The following is a 9,111-nucleotide window of genomic DNA, read 5'->3' as shown; positions in this document are numbered from 1 at the left end:
AAATTCCCCAGTCTGGCAAATAGACTTCCAGGAAACCCAGGAAGCTCAGAGAGTCCCAAAGAAGTTGGACCCAAGAAGGAACACACCAAGGCACATCATAATTACATTAGCCAAGATGAAAATGAAGGAGAGAATCCTAGAAGCAGCAAGAGACAAGGGGACAGTCACCTACAAAGGCGTGCCCATCAGACTGTCAGAGGATTTCTCAAAAGAGACCTTACAGGCAAGAAGGGGCTGGAAAGAAGTATTCCAAGTCATGAAATCCAAAGACCTACATCCAAAACTGCTCTATCCAAGCCCTGGCTGGTGTGGCTCAGTGCATTGAGCGTGGGCCTGCGAACCACATGATCGCGGTTCAATTCCCAGTCAGGGCACATGCCTGGGTTGCAGGCCAGTTCCCAGCAGGGGACTCACATGCTTGGGTTGCAGGCCAGTTCCCAGCAGGGGACTCACGAGAGGCAACCATACATTGATATTTCTCTCCTTCTCACTTTCCCTTCCCCTCTAAAGATAAATAAATAAAATATTTTTTTAAAAAACTGCTCTATCCAGCAAAGCTTTCATTTAGAAAGGAAGGGCAGATAAAGTGCTTCTCAGATAAGATCAAATTCAAGGAGTTCATCATGACCAATCCCTTATTATATGAAATGTTAAGGGGACTTATCTAAGAAAAAGAAGATAAAAATATGAACAGTGAAAGGACAGCAAATTCACAGTTACAACCACACCTAAAACAAGCAAACTAAGAGGGCAGCTAGATCGGGAGCAGAACCATAGAAATGAAGATCACATGGAAGGTTAGCAACAGGGGAGTGGGAGGAGGAGAAGGGGGGAGAAGATACAAAAAATAAGTAGCATGGATGGTAGGTAAAAATACATAAGGGAGAGGGCAAGAATAGTGGGGGAAATATAGAATCTAAAGAACTTGAGTCACGTGGTCATAAACTAAAAGGGGGGAATGGTGGGGGAGGGGGTGTGCAGGGTGGAGGGGAATTAAGGGGGGAATAGAACAACTGTAATGGTATAATCAATAAAATATATATATTTTTAAAAAGACATTTGTATGGAAAAACCACTGGAAGCAGCCTGTGTGAGCCTGAAAATTGGATGGGACAGAGCCTCAGGGAATCACTACGTTGGGGCAAACAGTTTGATCCATGTTGATGGAGTCTCAGATATGGTACCCTCCTGCCAGCTCTGTGGGTGGAAGTCTCAAAAAAGGAACAATGGCCTCTGCCAGCACTTATCTCTCTGGGAGAAAGAAGTACCCTAGCTCTCATGCTGATGCCAGAAACTTCAATTCCTACCCATATTTCTCTGATGATTTTCAAGCTGCTTCACTCACTCTGGAGCTCAGAGGGAATGAATCTGAGTTAAGTACATATGTGGGCTCTTCAAGGGGACTGCCCAGAATCTAGCAGTTTCTGTCTTCCACAGCCTCAATCCCCACTGGTTTTTAGAGCTAGGGTTATGAGGACTTCTCTTCCTGGCAATGGAGACCTGTAGTGGGGGCCTGGTGTGGGGTTGGGACCCCTCCCTCCCAAGATATTCCTCCTGATTTTTATTTGGTGTGGAACCAGCCTATTTTGCATCCCTGTCCCTCCTGCCACTCTCGATGTGATTTCTTCTTTAATTCCATAGTTGTAGGACTTTCATTCAGCTCAATTTCTGGTGGTTCTGTGTTATGGTTGTTGTGTACTTTAGATGTGGTTGTCTGAGGGGGCAAGCTGTATTTACCTAGAATGCCATCTTCCATCATATGTCTTTTGATGGCAGCATTTAATTCCATTACATTTATAGTAATTATTGATAGATATATATTCATTACCATTTTATTTTTTATATTTTTATTGTTTTTTCTTCTTTAGAAAGACCCTTTAACATTCATTATAATGCTGGCTTGGTGGCTAGTTTCTTTTGCTTTTTCTTGTCTGGGAAGCTCTTAATCTGTCCTTTTATTCTAAGTGATATCTTTGCAGGGTAGAATAATTTTGGCTGTAGGACCTTGCTTTTCATAATTTTGAATATTTTGTGCCAATATCTTTTGGCCTTAATACTTCCTGCTGAGAAATCAGCTGACAATTTTTTGGGAGCACCATTGTAGGTAACCACAGTAACTACTATTCTCTCACTGCTTTTAAGATTCTGTGAGCCCTGGCTGGCGTAGCTCAGTGGATTGAGCACATGCCTGCGAACCAGACAATCACGGTTTGATTCCCAGTCAGGGCACATGCCTGGGTTGCAGGCCGGTTCCTTGCAGGCTAACTACCAGCAGGGGATGCACAAAAGGCAACCATACATTGATGTTTCTCTCCCTCTCTCCTTCCCCTCTAAAGATAAATAAATAAATAAAATCTTTAAAAAAAAAGATTCTTTGCTTTTTACCTTTGGCAGTTTTAAAATTAGATTATGCCGATGAATGTAAAACTTTGTAAATATGCTAAAATCCATTAATGTGTATATTTTATGCAGGAGAATTTTACGATATATAAATTGTATCTGAATAAAGCTATTTGTAAAAAATCAAGTTTCTCTAAGGGAACAAAAGTCAAAACCACCTAAGTCTTCTTCATGCCATATGCAATGTCTGAAGACTATAGGATAATGTCTACAGTATTTAAAGGAAAAGATTAACCTAAGAATTTTATACACAGTCAACATGTCTATTAAATTATAAAAGCAATAGGCTCACAAATTTTGGAAAAAGCAACTTAGGTTTGAAATTGACAAAATTAGAAAGACTCAACAAATTCAACAATGTAGAAGTAAAATAAACAGATTGGAGGTGAAAACTGAATCAAATTAAATACGAAGTGGTGATTAAGCAATAGGGGAATTACTAGGAAAATCTGATTTGAAATAGAATGTAAATACAAACAAAGATCACTGAATTGTTTTTTTCTATTTAAAATATAGTTGGCATGCAATATTATATTAGTTGAAGTGTAAAACATAGTGATTCAACATATATATTCCTTGCCATATGATCACTTTAAGTCTAGTGGTAGCCATCTGTCCACATGCAAAGTCATCATTACTGACTATATCCCCCTTCATCTTTTTCAATCATGTCTCCAACTCCATCACCTATCACAACCACCAGTTTGTTATCTGTTTCTATAAGCCTGTTTTGTTTGTTCTGTTTTTCAGATTCCACATATAAATGAAATTATATGGCATGCCTCTTTCCTCATGTAGCTTATTTCACTTAACATAATACACTCTAGATTCATCCAGAAGTATTTTTACAAATGGCAAGATTTTATTCTTTATATTTCTGAATAATATTCCATTTGCTGTGTGTGTATATATATACTTCATTATTCATTTATCTATCAGTGGACACCTAGGTTGCTTCCGTATCTTGTCTGTGGCAAAAATGATGCAATAAAATTGGCTATTATAAATAATGATACAATGAATATAGGGGTGCATATATTATTTCAAATTAGTGTTTTTATTTTATTCAGATAAATGCAAAAACTGGAATTTGTTGGGTCCTATGTGAAATTCATTCTTAGTTTTTATAATTTAATTTTTTGTTCAATTACAGTTGAGATTTATAATATTATTTTGTATGAGTTTCAAGTATATAGCATAGTAGTTAGATATTTATATACTGAACTAAGTGAGTTCCATGATAGGTTTATTACCCTTCTGGCACCATAATATGAATTATAATATTACTGACTATATTCCCTACGCTGTATTTTACAACCCTATGACAATTTTGTAACTACCAATTGCTACTTTTTAATCCCTTCACTTTTTTTTAGCACCCCAACCCACATCCCATCTTGCAACCAACCATAAGTTCTCTATATACATGAGTCTGTTTCAGTTTTGTTTTTTTGTTTACATTGTATTCTAGATTCCACATGTAAGTAATTGTATGGTATTTTTCTTTTTTTGTTGTTGTTCAACTATAGCTTTACATTTTCACCACCCCACACCTCCACGCCCCACCCATCTCTGTCTCCCGCCATTGAACCTACCCATTTTGGCTTTGTCCATGTCTTCTTTATACAGGTTCCTTGATGGCCCTTCCCCATTAACCCTATTATCACTCTTCCCTCCTCTCCAGTTGCTGTCAGTTTGTTCTTTATTTCAATGTGTCTGGTTGTATTTCCATGTTCATTTGTTTTATTGATTAGGTTCCACTTCTAAGTGAGATCATATGGTATTTGTTTTCACTGTCTGGCTTATTTCACTTACCATAATGCTCTACAGTTTCATCCATCCTGTTGTGAGGATAGGAGTGCCATATTTCTTTCTGCTGTGCACAATGCTATTGTGTAAATGTACCACAGTTTTTAGATCCACTCATTTACTGACAGGCACTTAGGTTGCTTCCAGCATTTGGCTATTGTAAATTGTGCTGCCATGAACATTAGGGTGCATAAAGTTGTTTTGAATTTGGTGTTTAAGGATCCTTGGGTTATAATCCCAGAAGTGGAGTTGCTCTGTCAAAAGGCAGTACCATTTTTAGTTTTCTGAGGAAAATACGTACTGTTTTGACAGTGGCTGCACCAGTCTGCATTCCCACCAACAGTACACTAGTGGTCCCTTTTCTCCACAAGTTCTCCAACACTTGTTATTTGTTGAATTGTTCCTGATGGCCATTCTGACTGGTGTGAATTATCTCATTGTGCCTTTAATTTGCATCTCTGATGGCTAGTAATGCTGACTATCCTGTCATACCTCTCTGGACCCTCTGTATGTCCTCCTTGGAGAACTGTCTGTTCAAGTCCTTTGCCCATTTTTAATTGGGTATTTGTCTTTGTGGAGTGGAGTCATGTGAGTTCTTTATATATTTTGGAGATCAAACCCCTGTCCAAGCTATCATTGGCAATTTTTTTTTCCATACAGTTGGTTCTCTTTTCATTTTAATGCTGTTTTCTTTAGCCATGCAAATGCTTTTTATTTTGATGAGATCCCATTTGTTTATTCTTTCCTTTATGTCCCTTGTTCTAAGGGACATATCAGGGAAAATATTGCTGTGTAGAATGTCAGAGATTTCCTTGCCTATGTTTTCCTCTAGAACTTTTATGGTGTTATGACTTACATATAAGTCTTTTATCCACCTTGAATTTATTTTTGTGTATGGTGTGAGTTGGTGATTGAGTTTCATTTTTTTTTTTTTTGCATGTAGCTGTCCAGCTCTCCCAACACTATGTGGTGAAGAGGCTATTTTTACTCCATTTTATGCTGCTGCCCCCTTTGTCAAGTATGAATTGAGCACAGAGACTTGGATTTATTTCCGGGCTCTCTCTTCTGTTCCATTGGCCTATGTGTCTGTTCTTTTGCCAGTATTATACTGTTTTGTTTACAGTGGGCTTGTAATATAATATTATATGGGGTATTGTGATCCCTTCAGCTTTGTTATTCTTTCTCAAATTCCCTGCACGTATTCAAGGTTGTTTACAATTCCACATAAATTTTCAAAATGTTTGTTCTAAATCTGAAAATATGTCATTGGTATCTTAATAGGGATTTCATTGAATCTATTCATTGCTTTGTATAATATGGACATTGTGATGATGTTGACTATTCCAATCCATGCACACAGTATGTGAATCTGTTTATTTGTGTCTTCCTTAATTTATTTCTTCAGTGTTGTGTAGTTTTATGAGGAGAAGTGTTTCTCCTCCTTGGTGAGTTTATTCCTTGGTACTTTATTTTTCTTGCTGCTACACCAAAAGGAATTTTTTTCCTGGTTTCTGTCTCTGATCTTTCATTGTTAGTGTACAAAATATGCCTTTGATTTCTGAATATTGACTTTGAAACCAGATGTTTTGCCAAATTCGCTTATTAGGTCATGGGGTTTTTGGTGGAGTTTATAGGGTTTTCTACGTACACTATCATGTCATCTGCAAACAATGAGTTTTACTTCCTCTTTTTCAGTTTGGATGCTTTTATTTCTTTTTCTTATCTGATTTCTACAGCTAAGACTTCCAATACTATGTTGAACAGAAGAGGTGAAAGTGAACATCCTTTTCTAGTTCCTGATCTTAGTGGGAAGGCTTTTATTTTTTGCCCAGTATGATTTTGGCTGAAAGTTCCTTGTATATGGCCTCTATTATGTTGTGGTGAGCTCCCTCTACTCCCAATTTGTTGAGTGTTTTTATCATAAATGAGTACTTTACCTTATCACATACTTTTTCTGCAGTACTAATATGATTATGTAATTGTTCGCTTTCATTTTGTTGTACCATCTTTGCATCTGTGGAATGACTCCCACTTGATCATAGTATATGATCTTTTTAATGAATTGCTAGATGCAGTTTGCCAATATCTTATTGAGAGTTTTAGCATGTGTTCATTGGAGATATTGGCCTATAGTTTTCTTTCTTTGTTGTATCTTTCTCTAGTTTGAAGGTTAGGATAATGCTAGCCTTATACAGAGTTTTAGAGTCTTCCCTCTTCTTGGGTTTCTTGGAATAGTCTGAGAAGGACACAGGTTAGCTCTTCCCCAAATGTTTTGTAAAACTCTTCTGTGAATTTATCTGGACCAGTGTTTTTGTGTGTTGTGACTTTGTGATTACTGCTTCTGTTTCACAGGCAGTTTATGGTCTGTTCAGGCTTTTTGTTTCTTTTTCATTCAGTTATGCAAGATAATGTTTTTCTAGAAACTTGTTCATTTTACCCAAGTTTTCAAATTTCTTGTCATAGGGTTATTTGTAATATTTTATAATCCTTTGTATGTCTGCAGTATCACTTGTAACCTTTCCTCTTTAATTTTTTATTGTGTTTATTTGGGTCCTCACTCTTTTTTTCTTGAAGAATCTGCTTAAAGGCTTGTCGATTTCATTTATCTTTTAGAGGAAACTGCTCCTGGATTTATTGATTTTTAGAATTGTGCTTTTAGTCTCTATGTCATTTAGCCCTGCTCTGATCTTGATTATTTCCTTCCTTCTACTCTTTCTGGGTTTTTATTATTGTTCCTCCAGTTCCTGTAGATGTAGAAATAGGTTGTTTAATTCAAATTTTTGTGCCTTTTTTAGGTAGGCCTGAATCACTACAAATAAACCTTACCAACAAGATAAAAGACCTGTACTCAGAAAATTACACAGCACTGAACAAAAATCAAGGAAAACACAAATAAGTGGAAATATATACTATGTTCATGGATTGGAAGAATTAGCATCACTAAAATATCCCTATTACCCAAAACAATTTATAGATTCAACACAATCTCTATTAAATACTAGTGGTATATGTGACAGATATAGAACAAACATTTCAAAAATGTTTATGAAATTGTAAATGACTGTGAATAGCCTCAGCAATTTTGAGAAAAAAGAACAAAGCTGGAGGGATCACAATACCTCATAGGAAATTATATTACAAGGCCACTGTAATCAAAACAGTATAATACTGGCATAAGAACAGACACATAGACCAATGGAACAGAAGAGAGAACCCAGAAATAAACCCAAGTCTGTATTATCAATTGATATTCAACAAATGGGATAGAAGCATAAAATGGAGTAAAAATAGCCTCTTCAACACATGGTTTTGGGAGAGCTAGACAGTTACATGCAAAAAAAATGAAACTCAATCACCAACTCACACCATACACAAAAATAAATTCAAGGTGTATAAAAGACTTAAACATAAGTTGTAACACCATAAAAGTCCTACAGGAGATCATAGGCAGGAGAATCTCCTATGTTCCACACAGCAAAATTTTCACCAATATGTCCCTTAGAGCAAGGGACATAAAGGAAAGAATAAACAAATAGGATCTCATCAAAATAAAAAGTGTCTACATGGCTACAGAAAACAGCATTAAAATGAAAAGAGAACCAAGTGTATGGGAAAACATATTTGCCAATGATATCTCAGACAAGGATCTGATCTCCATAATCTAAAAACACTCACATGACTCCACTCCAGTAGGAAAAACAACTCAATTGAAAAATGAGCAAAGGACTTGAACAGACAGTTGTCCAAGGAGGACATACAGAGAGCCCAGTGAGGCATGAAAGGATAGTCAGCATCACCAGCCATCAGAGCCATCAGAGGGATGCAAATTAAAACCACAATGAGATACCACTTTACACCAGTCAGAATCGCCATCATAAGCAAACCAACAAACAAGTGCTGGTGAGGCTGTGGAGAAAAGGGAACCCTTTTTCTCACTGTTGGTGGGAATCCAAACTGGTGGAACCACTGTGGAAAAGAAAATGGAACTTACTCAGAAAACTAATAATGGAACTGTTTTTGGACCCAGCATTTCCAATGCTGGGTTTATACCCTAAGAAGACTGAACAATTCAAAAGTACCTATGCACCCCAATGTTCATACCAGCACAATTTAGAATAGTCAAGTGTTGGAAACAACATACGTACCCATCATAAATGCATGGATTAGAAAATCATGGTACAAGAGACTTCCGCCAAGATGGAGGCATAGGTGGAAACACTGTGCCTTCTCCCACAACCAAGTTTGAACACAACAAAGGTTTGGAGAACTAGGACACACCCAAAACCAGAAAACGGAATTGTACAGAAGTCAGACAACTACGAACCGTTCAATGGGACGGTAAGAGAGGCGGAGCCAGCAGTGGAACTGGGTCGGGCAGGACACCTTCCCCTGACCTAGGAGCGCAGGCAGCCCAGAACCAGTCGGGGTGTGGGGCGGACTGACCGTGGTCTCACATTATCACACACTGAGATGTACCATGCAGGCCCCAGGGGACGAACCCAGTGGTGGAAGGCTCTTGGCAGTGGCACACTCATGTGCAGTGGAACAAACCACGTGGGCCTAGGGACAGTGGTGACTGCGGTGCCAGCGGGGGCCGAGGCGGCAGGCGGCAAAGGGAAGCCATTGTCCCTCTTTGACCCCGCCCCCACATACAACGTCACAACCCAGAGACTTAGTTGCCCTGCTCTAGTGAACACTTTAGGGCTCTGATTCTGCTACGGAACAGGCATGAACAGCCCAAAAGATGGCGCTAGAAGAACTCAAAGTCCCAGAGCCAATAACTCTAAGTGACCGAGAGATTGCCAGCCTCTCAGAAGCACAATTCAAGACACTATTCATCAGGATGCTCACAGGACTGGTAGATTATAGTCACAAATTAGAGGAACATATGAAGGCTAAACT

This window comes from Sturnira hondurensis, unplaced genomic scaffold (genome assembly GCF_014824575.4).
Source record: "Sturnira hondurensis isolate 20B ecotype Veracruz unplaced genomic scaffold, ASM1482457v3 Scaffold0001304, whole genome shotgun sequence".
Taxonomy (NCBI): Eukaryota; Metazoa; Chordata; class Mammalia; order Chiroptera; family Phyllostomidae; genus Sturnira; species Sturnira hondurensis.
Note: the sequence above shows the minus strand (reverse complement) of the source record.